Here is a 13,178-nt window from a genome sequence, read left to right on the forward strand (position 1 = left end):
TTCAACTTTGTTGGTGTTTAGAGGGAGTGTAATCATGATTGATTTAAAACTTCACTTCAGTTTAGTTTTGCATACATTTGAATGAAGTAGAATTTTACATCATGAATCAATATAAAATGTCACCAAATACAAATTTTTACTTCGATTATTGATGTAAATACTAATAAAACTTTACACCAATTGCATCACACTTTTTAAAAATACAACTGTTTCATTACTTTTACATCGATTCCAAATACAACAGCACCAGTTTCCTGGACGGTAGTATAACGATTCACTCAAAAGGACAACGATTTTAACTGTTTTTTATTTTAATTAATACTTTTTTTTTTCAAAAGTGTAACGGATCATCCATTTAAATCCAAAAACCACTAGCAAAAGCATTCCCAATTCCGAATCGATTTTTAAAACATTGTTTCAAACTTCAAAACGTGTGCTGGATGCATGATGGTTAAACCAAAGACAAGAAAGTCCCCAGTCCCCAGCCCCGACATGCGACATCAAGTTCAAATTTGACTGTGGTCCGTGGGTCAGTGTAAAGTGGAAGCGAGAATATATAGACAACTCCCAGCCTGCTACCTCTCTGTAACACCCCTTTTGTCTTGAGGAAAATGTACAGCAATTCTAACATTGGTCGACGGCTGAACCCAAACCACGAGGTGTTGCCTTCAATCCTTGCTTCATTATCGCTTTTTCCGATGCTTCATTGCTCGGTCAATAAAGCTAATTGTGAAATATGAATATCGCTTTCTTATACTCTCCCTTTAAAAATATATATATATAATTCATTCCCCTGTTAAGATTTTGATGATTAGTTTTGTTTCTTGGTAGTTTTCTCAAGCTGCAATGATATATAATTCTCAAATCCTCTATTCCTTAAAGTAAAACACGTTACACGTACACACCAATAGCGATATCCTCTGAAAAATCTGAAAATAATAATAAGTGAAAATTTTCAATTAGTATCCTGTATTTTGTGCCTAATGTTACTTTTATCTTTATTTTAAAATGCAGTAATTTAATATCTGAATTTTTTAAATATGATAATTTAATGCTTGTCATTAATCAGTAATTAATCTATAGTTGTAACATTTGAAAATGATATAAATGTCTTTCCATTGTCATTCAATTTTCTTTTTCAATCATCTAAATGTTGACAAAAAATTAAGTCTTAAATCTTTGTTTCTTCTATTTAAGAAAGTTGGGGTTACCTTTGACTGAGCATTCTGGTGATTCCAACTTTCTTGAATAGAAAAGGCAATGATTCGAGACTATTAATTTTTTTGTCAATGTATGATAATTGATAAAGAAAATTAGATGACATTCAAATGATATTTGTGTCTTTTTTAAATGTCACTTAGTATTGGATTATCACATTTTGAACACATTTTAAAGTTTGAGAACCAGAGTGACACTAAACCCAAAGTATAGAATATTAATTGGGATTTTTTTTCAAATAATAATAATTACAAAATGAGAAGTAGGGACAGACCCAATGCAGATTTCTGATTTCCAAGCAGCATTATAAACATTTAAAAGTCCAAAAACCTATACTCCACTCACTCGGCCTATGAATTAGCATCAATTCCAAGCTTATCCCAAATATACTTTAAATTACAAATTCTGACACTGGGCTGATCACCTAATATAAATCGCTTTTAGAGAAAAAAGAAAAAAAATAAATAAATCTGTTCTGTCGAACAAGGTAATAAAGATCTCTCTCAAGTCTCAAAGAAGGGTTACCCATCCTCATTCCTCCATTCCTCCTCCAATATTATTGAGGATTTCACGCAGGTGAAGAGCTTTACTGTCTTCGCTAAGGTGGACCATAGCTGGAATCGAGTACAAGAGAGAAGAAAAGCAAGAAAGAGTGATAGGCCTGCTGCCTGCAAGCACCTAAAAAGAAACGCCATGGCAGTAGTACTGTCTTCGCTATCTATCAACCATATCCTTACTTCTTAGACCTTTACTCAACGGCAGTAGTTGTAGTAGTCCTCCACTCCTTCCAAAGTTTCAATTTTCAACGGCTCCACCACACCACCGTCTTTTGACATTCACAAACCCTCCCAACTCCAAAGACGATTGTCACTGTGCATGTTTGGATGGCATGCATGGGTATGGCTGGGTTAGGATATGTCATGGATTTTTCATATAATTAATCCTAATAAATAATTAACTAAAGAGGAACCCCTCGGATCCACCTAACTCACTTATGACTTTAACAGTTATTACTGCACACATCACTAGGGCTGTAATCGGATCGGATGCAGCAATATCCACATCCAATCCGATTACTGATAGCATACATTCAAACCCCGATCCGATTTAAAGGTTTGGATTCGAATCCGATTCCTAACAGACTCGGATCAGATCGGTGAAATCTGACTCTACTATAATTTTTTTATTTTTTATTTTTATATATAGTAAATTAATATAAATATAACACATTAAATTTATTATATACATGAATTCGCATATAATGTAATATATAGAATATTTTTATAACTTTAAATATAGTTATATAAATTTTTTATATTAAAATTAATAAATATTATATTATAATCGAATTTGGATTTTAATAGGATCGAATGGGATCAAATTTAAATCTGATCTGATTATTAATCGAATGTAGATTATACCATCCAAACCCAATCCGATTATATATATACATCATCCAAATCTGAGATAATTGGATCAGATGTCGAATCGGATCTCAAATTTTCGAATACCATTGACAGCCCTACACGTCACCACCTTCATTGAGGTTTCAGAGGTTAATAGAAACTGCTGTTTTATGAAAATAGAAACCGTTGTTGATCCTTCCCTTTTCCTCTCAATAAGTGAATGCAGAACAATGGTGCTATTTAGCAAGTATCTTTAGAAAGATGTTCTGACAGCTTAAATGGCTAAAAGATAGTATTAAACTTTTGGGGTCTTGTCTTTTGAATTAAAGACTGTTTGGTAAGCAGTTTGGGTTTTTAAATTAAAAATGTGTTTGGGTTTTTAAATTCCATTTGAAGCTTTCAAAAATGTATTAAACTCCAAACGCCACCGACATCATTCCTATCTTTTTTGTCTTACCATGCATTGATTGATTGTGTAAGGACTCACTATTGCTTATATAAGAATCCAATGTCATCTTACTCAACTTGATATACAATTTTCTTCTCCAAAATAATAATTCAATTCTCTAAACTAGTCCAAATGGGGAAAAAATGTTTTCAGTTGATTTGGCACTTCATCGGTCTAAGCTTATTCTTTTTATTTTATTTTTGCATTACATAGTAATTAATATGTATCTATCGTTAGTGGTTGGACGCAACATGGATACTTATTGTAACAAAAGTCATATTAAAATGTTAATGACTGTTCTTTAACTCTTTAACACCCCTCCACTTAACTTCGAAAATTTAAGAAAAATATTTACTTTTTTTTTTTATAAAAATGCTATAATAGATCCAAAAAACCCCATCCTATTCATCTCCAAACCCCACCTCTTTTACTCTGTATCTCGTGTTATTGTTTTTTGCCATGAAGACGGACGATGGGAAAAGTATTAAGTAGTATTTATGGGATTTGGGAATTGCCGCAAAACCTATAATCGAAAGATATGGTAATTCCTTCACCCTTGTATCATTTATCTATTTCTAAATTTATGGCTCCATTTGAAAGGAGTACAAATATACAGTAATTTTATATTATTTTGTATCTATTTGTACAGTATATATTTGTATTTGTACTTTTTTCAAATTGATTCTATGTAACAATATTTGTATTATTTATATTATAAAATTTTATAATGTAATTAACTTAGGCCCCGTTTAGTGCGTCTTTTTGTACATGCTGCTAATAGAGATGGCCACGAGCTGAACTTTTCACGAGCTATTCAAGCTTTGCTTATGAGGTTCACGAGCCTAGTATAATAAATAAATAATTTTTATTTCATATTTATATACATACGTACATACATACATACATATAAATATATATAATAATTATTTTTTATTATATATAATAATAATTTTTATATATAATACTTTTATGTTTATGTTTAATAGTAAATCATTTTTATAATTCTTAATTTTTTGTATGTAAAATAAAAAATTATTTTTATATGTATAATTTTTACCTTTTAGAAAAAGCTTGACTTGCAATTGACATCGAGTTGAGCTCGAACTTGCAAGCTTTTGAATCGAGCCAAGCCAAGCTCAAGCTCAAATCGAGTTCAAGCCTAACACTATTTACGTGAGCCGAGCTCAAATAACCAAGTATTTGGCTTGGCTCGACTCGAATCCATCCATAGTTGCTAGCTGTTAAGAAGCTTAGTAGCTTGTGTTTTGGTCTTTCTTCATTTGGTTGGAAAAAGATCTAACCGCCAAAAGATGTCACCCCGAAAAGAAACTAAAAGTCAAATGATGTAACTACGTTTATATATGAACATAGAGTATATCACATTCTTAACAAAGAAAAAAAAAAAAAAATCTAATGTCTACATATTATTCGATCAATCTTCCAACCAAACAGAAGTGAATCTATCCATAACCCAAGGGCTCAAACTCATTTCTAAACTACAAAATTAGACTAGGGCTCGACCAGTATCAATCTGAGGTGTAAATTGGGGCATGCGAGGGCCAACCTGGCACAACTTTGCAGGCTGCCCATGCTTTAGCAAGTCTCATCATGCCAACCCATAGGCTTAAGTGGGTGGTGTCTACTTCCTTTGGGATCACTAACAAGTCAAGCCCGACACAACCCATGGCATAAGCCCAAGTGGGCACAAGTTGGGTCGTGTTGCAAGGTGGGTCATGCTATGTTGCGCATCGAGCCATGGGTCGGGCCATCAGAGACATATTTAAAAAAATTGTAAAAGAAATAATAAAAATTTTAAAATAAATTAATAGAATAGATATAAAATTAAAAAATACTAAAAAATTTTAATTCTATATGAATTTTGATATCTACAATTACATATAAAATAATAAAATGAAATTAAAAAAATTACAATACAATTAAGGGGTTTTTATGATTTAGTCAAATTCCTCAAGTACAGCCTTAATCATACGAATAAATTGGTTGGTACCACTACACACTATTAGGGGATGGCAATTTTTCCTATTCTCAGCGAGGACCCGACTTCCCTGACCTGATGGGGTCGGGGATGGGGATTATTTTGACGGGCGGAGATGAGGATGGGGATTAATAGGAATTCTCGATCGGGGTCAGGGTCGGGGATGGGGATTGAGGTCCCCGCCCCAACCCCAATTATGTATATATATTTATTATTATATTATATATATTAAATATATATTATTATATTATTTATATTATATATTAAAATATATTTAAGAAATTATTTATAATTTAAAATATTTATTTATTTTAAATAATTTTATTTTTCAAATAAATACTATTATATATAAAAAATTTTGAGAATTCAGGTCCCAACGGAGATGGAGTACAAAATTTATCGCAACATGGATCTGGGTCGGAGACGGGGAATATGATTCTCGCGCCGTTGCCATTACTAGGCGAGAAAAACCTCATTAGTGTCCATGGATGGTCACGGTCATACACTAGACAAATGATAAAAACCAGTAAGAAAACATCCCTTTCCATGGGTAACTCACATGCATGTTGCATGTGCATACACATGCACGTATCATAACATGCACCGGGGGTGAGGGGTGCGTAATGCAGACGCTGGCTTTGTCAAATCAGTCAAGAAACCATTTCCATTTGCAGTAGCTCTGACTTTTCTTCCTACGATCTATTGAGTCTATTCTTCTTTTCCTTTTCTCTCCCTCTCTTTTTCCATCAATAAATACACCCCACTTACTGCCCATCTCTCCGACTCTCCCTCCCCCATTCACATTTCTTCTCTCCACTGCAACCCTTCTCTTCTCCTCTCCCCTTTCAAACCCCTCTCTTTCTCTCTCTCTCCCCACTTGTGTATTGGTTCTACATCCGAGGATGTCTAGGAAACCAAGTGATTTAGGTAACTTCGCTCATACAGATATCAAGGGGAGACCGACGGTATTGTTAAAGCAGAGCAGCAGCAAAAGAGTTGCCGGAAACAGGGACAACGCTGAAACTTACAGTTTTCGACTACCCAAGAGCTTAGGATTTTCACCGGTGAGATTTCTGAGGAGTCTTGGGGATAAGGTGGCAAGAGTTCTTCAAAGGATATCTACGAGGGGGAGGAGGTCTTCCTCCAAAGTCTCCTCGTCCAACTCAAGGTCGAGGCCAATGGCTGCATCGTTTGATTCTCACCGGTCGAAAGCCATAGAAGATTGCATCGAATTCATCAACTCTTCTGCTTCTTTCCAGAGGTCCAATTCCGTTTCGACAAATTAGACTTTGGGGCAGAATTATGGCAAGCATGTAAATGGAAGAGCAGAGGAAGAAATTTATGTAATACTACTACGACTATTACGATGTTTTGTGGTATTAATTTAACAATAATAATTAAAAACTATGTTTATGTTGTAGTTTCTTGTTATTTTGTATGTCCCTAAGTAAGCTTAGTTCACATGAGACAACAACATCTCCATCAATCTAGAATTCCCTTTGTTTTTGGGTACAACATCAACAGATCAACTTAGAATTCAAGTAACAGATGAAACCACCCCAGAAAAGGAAAAGGCACTCATTTGAAAGAGCAAACTGGGTGGCAATTTTGTGCTCGGAAAGCGTCCAATCAGCGTTGGCTGAAGTTACGAAGTAAAGGCAACTGCATTTTATCATCCATCGCTTCCAAACTGAAACCTTGTTAGCCAATAGTCTCCGTCTTCTGTGGAGTTCAATAACCAACCATCATGGTCAATTGGTCATGTACGAACTCATAGCTTGCAGCGTATTCTAGTTTAAGCTTGGAAGAAATGGAAGGATCACTCAAAAGTTGTCAATTCTTCCGGTTTGGAGATGGAGAGAAAAAGCTAGAAAACCTCTAAAATTTTCAGTCTAGCATCTGTAGATGGTAATAGTATTGCAAATCCTGTAGACATAAAACTTTTCTAACAGACACATTCACCCACACGAGACGACAGAGGGTTGTCTTTTGGGCATAAGCTAAAGATGGGAGACAAAGACAAAGTGGGAGTAGCAATGGTACCGACGAAACTCAATATCGTATCATTTTTTGTTTTTTCATGGAATTTCGGCGAATCTCCCAAATTTTGAAGTTTGTTTCGTTCAGCCCCAACAAAATTCCGAAACTTTGCACAATTAAAAATCTTGGATAAATGTTAAAAAATAACTATTTGCTAGTATATAATTAAGCTTTTCAACTCTTAAATATAATATTATAAGAATTAAAAGGTGCAACCGTGCAAGAGCATACATGATACATCCAGTCCAGTTGGGCTGATTAGTGATTTACCCAAAAGCTCCAGTTGGTTGGGCTCATAGGACATCAAGTGGTGGCCCACTGATAGGACAGGTCTTAGACAGTTGGGGAGTTTGTCTGTTGCAGTAAATGGGGTTGTGGAAGCAAAAAAGAATGATGTGTCAAAAATCGCAACTCCCGTCACGTGGTACGTCTTAGGTTTGCTGCTTGCACTCCCCTCCCTCCTCCTTCCCACTCCCTCCACAGTGCACCGCATTTAACACCGACACAAATATATGTGGATGGGTGTACCAGAACTCATAAGAGACCCACCCACCCGCCTGCCGCCTCTGTATGTGAATGGTGATTGGTGAATGAACGAATACAGGTTGAATTGAATTGGTTTTCACTACCTTTGAGTGATTCATTAGAATGTATTCAGTTGGAAGTTTATAAGAAGAGAGACTCTCTCTCTTGGATAACATACATCCAAAGTCATGTGTGAGATGTCTAGATTCTTGTTAATCGAAGTAACATGAAGAATATTGTTCATAATAAATTTCGAGATTTGTAAGAAATAATAGAAGAGTCAATGTGTGATATGTTCAAACTTTCACCATTATCGATTGTGACCTAATCAGGTCCATCATATTGGGAGTGAACTTGTAGCTTCTCTAGTTCAGAAGTGATTGGTTGCTCCGGAGTCTAGGTACCAATAGTTTTCGAATTGGGTGCTATTCGGAACTGAAGCTATATGAGCCGTAGGAGTAGTGTTGGGCTTTTTGGAGTGAGGCTTGAATTCCTTGTTGTATCGGTTTCGGCAGCAGAAAGCGAAATGATTTCGGCCTCCATAGATTTGGCAAGCATTGTTGGCATATTTTGACTTATTTGTTGACTCTATCTCTGCCATCATTGTCAGTGTACTTGAGGTTTTTGACAAAACCCTTGGTTGAATAGTTGGCTGAAGGTGGGATTGAAGCTGCAACAAGTCTGGACTATCCGAACTTCCTAACTAATCAGAAGAGCCTGTAAATCATCAAAGCAAATTTCATCAGGACGGGTTTGTACGGAGGTAACAAACGCATCATAATCGGCCCCTAAACCGTTGAGGGTATAGTGGACCATATCCGAAGTGGATAGCGGTGATTCGGCTGCCGAGAGGTTGTCCGAAATAGTCTTGATTTTCTGGAGATAGATCTCCATGGAATCTCCTTCTTTCTTCAAGGCGAGAAGTTGATTCTTGAGTTGAGTGATGCGAGTTTGAGATTTGGAGGCATAGAGTCTTTCCAGTGTGCACCACACCTCACGAGGCGATCTACATCCCACCAACTGAGCAATAACAAGTTCAGTAAGGGTGGAAAGAAGCCACCCCATGAGTAATTTATCTTACTTCACCCAACTAGTGTAGGTGCAGACTTCAGCCAAATTATTTTCAAATGGTTGAGGAGGGCATTCGAAGGTTCTATTGATGTATCCGATGAATCCGGATCCGAAGATAACTGGTTCAATGTGAAATCTCTAGAGCACGTATTTTTTCCCATCCATCTTGATGAAAATTAAGATGGAGAGATTTCCATTGAGAATGATAGGAGATAATTGAGGGTTTGAGTTTGTTGGAAAAGGAAAGTTGTTCAACTGGGTGGAGCTCGACATAGTGTGCCGGGTTGATGGCTTTGATACCATGAACGAACAGATGTTGAATTGAATTGATTTTCACTATATTTGAGTGATTCATTAGAATGTATTTATAATTTGTTAAAGAAGTTAGAAGTTTACAATGAGAAAGACTCTCTCTTGAATAATATACATCAGAAAACAAAGATAAGATAAACAATAATTTAAAATTTAAAAACACTACAGGTTTATCCCATGTGTTAGGGGATAGGATGCTCAACAATGTGGCATCGTCATCATCATCGTCCCACTCCCACCTAACCTCAGCTACTTGTGTGGTCACAGCTCCACGTACGGCTCCATCGATCGTTCCTTCCGCGTTGTTGGGTGAGTTTAATTTAGGTGTCTACCTCTATTAAGTAGTAACAGGAGATTTGCAAACATATATCTGTGGATGGGCGGAGGATTAGTTTGACAGAAGCTTAATTAATTTCCTTTCCAGTATAATTCCACCAGGCCACTTCGAGGATCAGGCTCTCTGTTCGTGAGTCGTGACTTCGTGTTCGCCCAGCCTCAGCCTCAGCCTGTGTCAACCTGCCAACAAGAGGAGCCATGCATTTGTGTGGGCACTGGGCACTGGGCACTGGGCAGGGTAGATAGCATTGTTCTCAATGGGGGCGACATCCATTAATGTTGTGCTGGCCCCTCGATCAGCACAAGACAGTACCTCAACTTTTAACGTTTCCTCCTGCTAGTTTATCTATCCTAACTACTATCTTTGTTTTATTTGGTGTCTGTCTCAGGCTTAGGCATTTCACGTACGCTTCACATATCAAGTTGATGAGAATGGTTACGCCACAATCTCACTCTATATAGTTGTGAAACAAATCGCGTTTAGAAAAACTTTAAAAAAAAAATTTAAGTAGAAAATCATCTCTAGCTTTAGACTAATTCCTCTTTTTCTAATTTAATTGAACACTCTTTATTAATTAGAATCCTACTAAATCTCTTTAAAAAAAAGAAAGTCCTAAATTCAAAAATCCCATTCATAAATGCGAATCAAAATAAATAGGCAGAATAATTTTGCAATGATGCTAACTATCTTGATCTTGGTAAATATCAATTAAGATGAATTGTCGAAGCCAATTTAGTAATTATTTATTCAATTGGGTAAGAGAGGTCATCCAAACTTCTTATTTGTCTTGAAATGGTTCAAACTTGCATAAAACTTATTGACTTTGAATTTAATTTAAAATATTAAATTGTAGTTCTCCATAAAACCAGAGTTGAGTTATTGGAGAAAGTTTTCACACTTATAAATAAATGAGGTCCACAGCTGAATACTTTTGTAGGGGCAATCTCTATTTCTGTACCATACATTAGTCCAACATTATCATCTTGGGTACAAATATGTATTGTGATTTATGGCTCGTTCTCCCTTTAATACTGGGGTTGAGGTCAGTAGTGGGAGCATTTATGAATACAGTGTGCCAGCGGCCATGATGTGTCGTGTGCGTGCTGCCCTTGAGTTAGGCCTTAGGTTAGACACCATCGTAAATGAAATGATCTCAGCTTGTTCTTTAATTCATTGCGTTTGAGAGACAAATTCAACATCTAGAATTAATGGAGTTGTATCCTGTCTGTCTCTAGGTGAAGATATAAATGAGGTGAGGATTTCAGTACTGTCTTGTCTTCATTAAACAGTTAAAGGGCGGCTAAGTATGCTACTATGTAAAGCTGTGTTCTTTGATAATCGACATTCATATTTGATTAACTGTATGTGTATGGTCAGCCTAGTGAATTCTCATTCCAAGCACTTTGGATATATGGGGTGATGATCAGTTCTTTCCCCTTGACATTCAATAAATTATTATTGACTTGCTGCTGATAAAACAAAGGATTTATCATTCATCTTAATTATATAATTAAATAATAGAGTTGAGTTAATTCTCTGTATTGAGCCGACTTTTTTGACATCAAAGATGAAACTGCATTATTTTGGTTGGTCTCCTTATCTCCAATCACATGATGAGCGGACCTGAATTAAAAATGAAATAGGGTCTGAATCTTGGACTCTTGGTTCTTAGGGTTTAAATAAAATTTTGATTAACTTTTGCTTTTGACTTTCATTCCACTTTGCTTCAGGTTTTATTACTTCATTTACATTGCAAACAAACAAAACAAGGCGAGGTTTCAAGTGTAAACAAATTGGAATTTGCAACCGACTTATTTGCGTTTCCATACTTGAGCACCAAATGAAATTGCATAGCAAACAAACTAGGCCTAAATCTCAAAAGATCAACAGCTTTAACCAGAAGTGTTTCATTGACCACTCTCTCAATTTATCGCTATTTAAGCTTTGAGCTTGCAACCAAATTGCCTGAGAAAAAGGGTATAGATAAAATAAATGAAGATAGGATTCATTTGAGTGGTTAAACAGCACGCATGATCCCTCCCTCTCATCTTTATTGCCTCTGTCTTTAGGTGGCATCGCGCAATCTGAGTAAGCTTTAATTCCACATGAACAGTTGAAACCTATAAAGAATTTGTATTAATTTCTTTCCCGCGTAAATTTTTCCCGCTGATTTGCGTGACAATCTGAAGATTGAGGTTCATTCCACTTTAATTTCCATCCGGGAGGTCGATTTCAATTGGTTAAGCAATCTCCTTGTTAATTTGTCTCGACCATTAAGATTGACTTCGTTTTTGTATTTACCTAGCTTAGAAGGACTATTGTTCAGATATTACTGAGCTCTAGAGCCCATGAGCCATTTGGGAGAAGGTACCTGGGCTCCATGTAAGCCCATTTCCGATTTTCTGGATTTTTTTTTTTTTTTTTTTTATGAAAAACGGCTTCATGGCATTACGAGTTTTTGAGCTCATGTAACGCTAGAAGCCGCTAAGTGAAAGCCCTCCCAAAACGGCACTTGTGTTGTTTTGATAGTTAAGTGGCATCCTAAATTTTCAACTTTTTAAAAGAAGTCCAATCCATCTTCCACTTTTGCTCAACAATCCATTTATTTATTTTTTCTTCCCATTTAACCTGTAAAATCCTCCCCTCTGATCTCTGAACACTGCCATTAAAAATTCCTCAACATTACATACTAATTTTCTTAATAATTTCTTTGGAAACAAAAATACCTCCATTACGTAATTTGGAATGGTTTGAGCCGCATACAAAATAACAAAATTAGAAGTCGTTCACCCTGTTTGAGACAATGGTTTTTCTTTCAAAAAATGCAATTAGATTCTGAACCCTGTCCAATTGTTCGTCGATCCACAAGGTTTCCCCAAAAAACATTTGTCCTCAAGTTACAGGTGATGCATTCTCAGCGTTCTTTGAATGATTCTCCGATGACATTGGAGGTGCACATTCTTGCCGAACAAAATTACAAAACCCCCCCGACTTTGATAAAAAATGTGTTCTCTTACAGATTTTGCTTTTAAATTTTTCACAAAAGTTACAGGCTAGCCTTAAAAATAAAATGCGATATTGCGATTACATCCACACACAAATAGTAGATGACTTCGGTTGATCCAAGCCTAAAATAGAAATCCTCTATTATTATGTTCTTTGACTTAAAGTAATAATGTTATAACACTTCAGTATTCCAAATGGTTCCGAGACCCTTTTTAAGCAGAAAAAGATTACCAGGTTCCCCATTTAATTTTACTGGAAAAGCTGACAGATATGCATTGATGCACTGAGCATCTCCAGAACTTCCATCTTCTTTAGCACGTCCCCATTAAAGTTTCATCCCAAGGCCCAAGCCATCATATGCTTTGACTTACCAATTATTACTCTCCGAAGCGGTTGCCTACCTTTTCCAACAATCTCATTAAATCCTTGAGGGGAATAATCACACAATTAAATATTTAAACCGCAAATGCTTCTGTTGTCATAAACACAAGAACCCAGTTCAGTGAATGATTCCTACCCAATGTGTGGATTCGATCACCATGGACCTAAGAGAATCATGCCAAATAATCAGTAAATCCATGAATTGTCGCCAACTCTCACGAGTCAAAATCGGAAATTAGAAGACCGATTTCTAAAGTAAAAATTAGCCAACGCTATAAGTGAACATGGAAAACTTGGATTTTTTTCTGATACCACTGCTGTTTCTACCTAAAACATTTTGGGTCCATCAACTGGTGAAAATAGTCACATAACATATGAGAATCACTTTCACTAGATAAACGCATGTGGGAGGATCATTGATGTTTACACTTGAATTGA

The sequence above is a fragment of the Nelumbo lutea genome, chromosome 2 (assembly GCF_056320005.1).
Source record: "Nelumbo lutea isolate HS-2025 chromosome 2, American lotus-T2T, whole genome shotgun sequence".
NCBI lineage: Eukaryota > Viridiplantae > Streptophyta > Magnoliopsida > Proteales > Nelumbonaceae > Nelumbo > Nelumbo lutea.